The sequence below is a fragment of the Pteropus alecto genome, unplaced genomic scaffold, assembly GCF_000325575.1.
Source record: "Pteropus alecto unplaced genomic scaffold, ASM32557v1 scaffold45, whole genome shotgun sequence".
NCBI lineage: Eukaryota > Metazoa > Chordata > Mammalia > Chiroptera > Pteropodidae > Pteropus > Pteropus alecto.
Genome location: NW_006442491.1, coordinates 34,491,515 through 34,497,694, shown reverse-complemented (window position 1 = coordinate 34,497,694; position 6,180 = coordinate 34,491,515). Strand labels below are relative to the sequence as shown.

Sequence of the window (6,180 nt, the reverse complement as noted above, 5' to 3'; positions counted from 1 at the left end):
AAGATTCAGGATGCTTTTAAATAGAGGCAGAAAATGTCCATAGATAATGTCATTAGAGGAACTCTTCCTTCTTGCTACGCTCACCATTGTACAAAGTAAACTACAAAACCCATTTGAGTATTAATGAATTCTCAAGTACTTTGGATTATTAAAAGCGGGCAAGGAAGAGAAAGAGGGAGCGTCTTGTCATAGGAAAACGCTGTATGCACAGGCTCTGAGACACAAAGGAAGCTTCCATTTTTAGAAGCAGGGGTAATTTGGTAGACGACTCTTGGAAATGAGTTTACTGCTTCCTTAACTTTGAAACTCTCAACTCTTGATCACTCAACACGTAGCAGCCTTCAGTTCTGCCATTAACAAAGTTAAACCTGAGGCTGGGGCAGTCGAGTTGAACTATGTTTTCTCTGGTTTCCTTCTGAGCCTGAGTCCTCACTCAGCATCAGAAAGGAAAGCCTGTTTACCCAGCTAATTGTTTAAATCCCTCACGGTGAACAAAATACAGAGCTGGGAATACTATTACCTTTTAGAATGAATTTGTAGAGCCATTGAACGTAGCTGAACGTTTTTCTTTTGTTCTGGAGGCCTCTGGGGAAGTTGATAAAGCTATGATTTATCGTTTTGCAAGGGACATTCCACCAAAGCAGTTTGTTTAATTTTTAATTTTTTAAAAACAAGTAAAGGTCATAGAGACCAACTCCACGTTTAATCTAACTTCTCAAGGGTTGTTTTGAAAAGAGGAATATTGAAAGACACGTGGAGTCTTTTGTTTTGTCAAGAATACATCATTTTAAAAAATTATTTTGTTTTATTATTTTTTCAAGTGTCCGACAATAGGGGATTATTTATTTTTTTTATTATGGCGACATTGGTTAACGAAATCCAGTAAGTTTCAGGTGTACAATTTAGCAGAAGGTACGTATATATATATATACACACATTGCATTGTGTAAAGATATATATATATATTGCATTGTGTAAAAAATAATTTTAACTATACCATAATATCGAAATGCATGCCAGTTGTTTTTAAAAAATCACTATGTAGGAAAAGGTTTAGGAAAAACGTTTAGGATTTCATAAGGAACATCAGAAACTAATCAATGGGTATTATTATTGAACATGTTTAAAAGGACCAGTGTGATAAGTTTCCAGGTAAAAACACCGGAATCCTAAAACCGAATTCTCTGTTCTGGTCCACAACTTGCTATATGCCTGAGCTATATTTTTTTTAACTGAGTTTTTAGAAACCAGCTGAGGCTTCTACTTCCTTCAAGTGTGGGACAATCCTAGTTACTTCCTCCTAACCCTTCCCTCCCTTGGGCCCAGAGGCAAATACGTAAAAATTTCCCCTTTGATAGCTGATAAATGCTGATAGCAGTGTGAGAACCACTGCTTTTTCCCAAAGCTGGGTAGGCTTTCTCTCAATTTTAATGTCTATTGTTCCCCTATTCCCCACCCCCCACCCCCACGCTAAAGCAAGTCTTTAGCTCCTAACCTTGGCTCGCTTTTGCAAACTTTTGCTTAAGGGATAAAAAAATTTACCTCCTGCAAAATAAAAAGGGCATTTAAAAATTTTTAGTTTGCAGATACACATACCTAAATGCAGTGATAGCTCTTAAACTTCTCATTCCCAACTTAATCTTTAATTGAAAGTTCCAGAAAAGCAGTAAACCTGAAATGCTCTTTAAAAATAAAAATCAGAAGTAAAACCCCAAACGTTTTAAGGATATATGTCCAAATTACCCTATAAAGAGTTCTTGAAAAATAAAACAAACGAAACACCACAGTCAGAGATGAATTACAGGAGATCTAAATTGAGAATGTATGATGTTGGCATGAATGGTCATGATAACTGACAAAATTGAATTAGCCTCAGTGTGAGGCCTCACGGTTAAAGGAGAAAACGGAAAAAAAAAAAAAAAAAGAAAGAAAAGAAATCTACCGTGTGAAGTGTTTAAATATCAGCTGCTGTGAAAGGGGTATAAAAATAAAACCCAAGAGATAGAAGAACTGTTTTCTGTGTGCAGTGGGAAAGTTTACCCAAATGACAAACTGTCACGTGGGGACGGCCCAACAACATTTGAAAGTTTATTTCCTTAGATCAAAAAGAACAGACAGAAGCCCAACATTTATATCTGTGCTGGTTGGTCATGCTCCCTTTTTCCTAGAGTAATTATATGCTACATCCATGAAGCAATGTGTCTAATACCTTAGAGCTGTGAGTACAAAGACGATGGGATCATATGACATCGCTATATTTAGAAAAGGGCTCTGTTTTCTGTTTTGCTCAACCTTACAATTTTCTGCCCTGAAGAAAGAGGAGTTTCAAATGTACATTGATCTTTCTCATATCGTGAATGAACTGAATTAGCACCTGTTTTCAACTGTCAAAATACATTTTTAAAAAAAGAGGGGGGGGGAAGAGAAGCCTGCGTACTCCTAATTCGACATGGGAGGTATAATTTTTTTTCCCTGCTTTTCTTTAAAAGGATATAACCTGAAAGGTACAGTAATAATATTTACCAAATTCTATAAAATGCTAAGGTATGTACTTAACTGAACAAAGAAACAATGTGAAATGGTGATATTATCAGAAGGCAATTTAGATGAAAGTCTTCTAAAATATATATATGTATATGTATATATATATACACATATACACTACAAATCTTGGAAAACAACTAGCTCATGTAACTAAGCAAAGTGACTGTAAAAAATTAACTCTAAAAAATCAGGAAAATAATTTATTAGTTACAGGAATGTGTATTGACTCCCTTTCTTGTAAAATGTCTGAAAATAATAATGGTTTAGAAAATGGACAGTTTTTCAAGGTAAATGTCAGAGACTTCAATTGCCCACAACAAGCCCGATCCCTTTGAAAGGATGTTTGCTGTCTATAAATACTCTCTGTGGGGGTAATCCAAATATTTTCCTGAAGTCGGAATTGGACTGATTCAATCAGTGATTTAAATTAGCAGATTATATCATGTTCAGTCAGAGATTGGTGTTTAAGGTCCCATATGTACAGAATTCATTTATTCATTTACGCAATGTTTATTAAAATTTATCTCCTAAAAATGATGACTACAAATTTACAGGTCAGGTGCTCAATATGTAAGTAGATTTTAACATAATGTTAATTTGTTAAAATAATATAGAGCTCTAAAAACTTCCTAGGTTAACCCCAGCAGTATGGTATCAACAGTACTATTTTAATGAAAAAAATGTCTACCCAAGTCTCTCTTATTTGTGTATCATTATAGTTTTCCATCTGCCTTCCTCCAGGGCATGTGTGGTTGTTTTACATAATTCCTATTGCTGTTTATGAGCAGAGACTTTTATTATAGCTTTAACTAATATTTTATTTCTTATTCATTCATTCTTTTTTTTGTTGTTGTTTAACAGTCATCGTTATACAAGACTGGTCTAGATGCCCAGGGGTTCTAGAATTTTGATTTTATAAACTAGACAAAATTTCCAAAAATGGTTTTGTATTTAAATACTCAGTTGTTTGGAAATAGGTCATTTTTAATATACACATTTGTGTTTCAATGCCATGGAATTGGGGTAACCTAGTAGTATATTGATTCTAAGGTACGTTTTAGTTTTTACATTTTTTAACACAACTGAAATTAGGATGCATTTTGCAATCGATGGCATCTTGCAATTATACTTGAAAGCATTTCTCTCTTTCTTAATAGTCCATAAAACAATGGAGCATCTTGTAAGAGGTGTTGTTCTGGGTTTGACAAAATTCAGTAACCAGCCCCTTTAGTTTTCCGAATTATTTGGATGTGATTGCTTAAGTATTTCTTCCATGATGGACTTCAGAAGGATTCTTAACATCGATGGAAATAATAAGATAATAATAACTACCATTTATTGAGCTTTTCCTGTGTGTGAGCAATCGTGCAAGTTCCCCAGCATTTAATCCTGAAAGTTGATACTATTGCCCCATTTTGTAAATGGAGAAATGAATGACTCACCTCACTTGCGTCACCCTAATCTCAATCCTGTATTTATTTAAAAGTTTGGTATGTCTACTGCCATGCCACCCTGAACAAGCCCGATCCCGTCTGATCGCGAAAGCTAAGCAGGTTTGGGCCTGGTTAGTACTTGGATGGGAGACCACCTAGGAAGACCAGGTGCTGTAGGCATGAAAAATAAACAATAAGGGATTGTAAATTGACAAGGTCCTTGCAATCTGTGAGGTCAACCAAGGGTTGCCTCGCCTAATAAATAAATAAACAAATAAATAAATAAATAAAAGTCTGATATTTTGTTTATTGTAGTTTTTTTTTTTTTTTGGGCATTAATTTGATTTTCTAAAACATCGTCTTAAAATGATATTCATCTCAATCACTGAGTTTCGGGGCTGCTGAGATTTTGTGCCTGAGGCCAGTGCCTCACTGGCCTCACCCTAGTACCTGCCCTGGGGCAAACACCAAAATTCAGACGCAGGGAGTCTGACATTAGACGCTGTGCTCTTAATGGCACCCTGTGTCCCTCATGGCATTTGTCACAATTAGTAATAATGAACTCCTTTGTCCTCTTGATCATTGTCAGTTTCCCTCTAGTGAAATATAAGCTCCAGAAAGGCAGAGAAAATGTTCATCTCACTCATCATCGTACCACCATCCAATATATTATATTATATTGGAACAGAAGCATCTTACACTTCCTTTCAGCAAATAGCCCCGAACGCATGCTACCTGTCGGGTGTTGTTTTAACGCTGGCCATACAGCGATGAGCTGGTTTCTGTCTTCACCGATTACTGTCTTCGCATAAACAAGTAAAAAAATTAAATAAGACGAGGTCATGTTGGTTGAATTGAGCATTATTAACACCGTTTTCTGCTCTAATTGAAGAAAAAATTAGTTGATGCAAAACAACTGGCTAGTTCCCAAACTTCCTTATATTTGGCTTTTGAAGTATTTTAGGCGAAGAGTTTGGGTTTTCTTTGTTTCTTTTTGTCTTATAGCAATAGTAAAAATGGATGTAAAGACGCAGTAACCGACAGCAAGATGGGGCAGCCCGCGAGGGATCTACAGGAGGCCAGGGGAAGTCAGACTTCCATGCCAGTCACAGAGCCACGCCAAGTGCCTTGTGGAGAAGCCACAAAGCACTTAAGTCTCATGGGAATCCTTGAGTGTTGCCTCTGGTTAAGTTCCGCTTGGAAGTTAACATTCCTCGCTGGGAAACAAAATGCCCATTGAGTGTGCTTAGGACTGCCCATGCGGGGTACTGGGGTGGGACAGGGTGGGTCTCGCGACTCCGCATCGAGCTGATGCTCGGCTGGGGTGGTGAGCGGCTGACATTCCTCCCGTTCCTTTCCTGCCCTTTCCCCCTCTGCCTCCACCTTATCGCTGTGTCAGCCAGTATCCAGTACCCTCTTCTCTTTTGTGTCTGGTCTAAAAGATAACCGTACCAGGGGACCAAGTCATTAAAACGCGTCATTTAAAGTTTATGGAATGAACTTATATTTTGTCTGACGATCAGTACAGCTTCAAAAATAATAAAAGACAACAAAGCTGGTCTCCTTCCACATCAACCAACCCCTCCCACACACATGCCTCCCCCCCATGTAAGGGCAAGCCAGCTGAATGACATTCCAATATTCTATAATTACTTGCATTTTTACTGAAATCGCAGAATACCAAAAAAAGCAAATTGGGGTCGTTTGATGTTTGAAATGTGCCTGAAGTTTTATTATTAATCGGTTTCCTCTGAATGCTTGGTCATTATTATATTATCACTAATTGTGCTAACTTTATTATTACTGTTATTATTATTATTATTATTATTATGCTTTAAAAAAAATGGTTGGCTAATGTGATTTGTCCCTTAGCCACTTATCAACTCTGCATATACATGGGGGGGAAAAATAAGATGTTCAAATCTAAGGACTACAGCCTGGAGTTTTGTAAAACTGACCTACTATATGAGACTTTTGGAGTGTTAACTCATATCCACAGTGGTTCTCTTTCTTACTTGCCTATGAATTCAACAAAAGTATAATATGCTGTATGGAGAATGGTGTTACAGAATCCTCAAGGTCAACGTTTATAAATTATTCATGTATTTATGATATTTCTTTATAAAAACAATTTCATCCATCTGATTTTGACAACACAATTCTACTTAAAACTTGGCATTATTTATTAGAAAATAAAAAACTC

The 6,180-nt window shown here is 36.6% G+C and overlaps 1 pseudogene; it reads left to right on the top strand.

Annotated features, from left to right (window-relative positions):
* The first annotated feature begins 4,038 nt into the window (after positions 1–4,038).
* LOC112471084 lies at positions 4,039–4,157 on the top strand (annotated as a pseudogene).
* Positions 4,158–6,180: the final 2,023 nt, after the last annotated feature.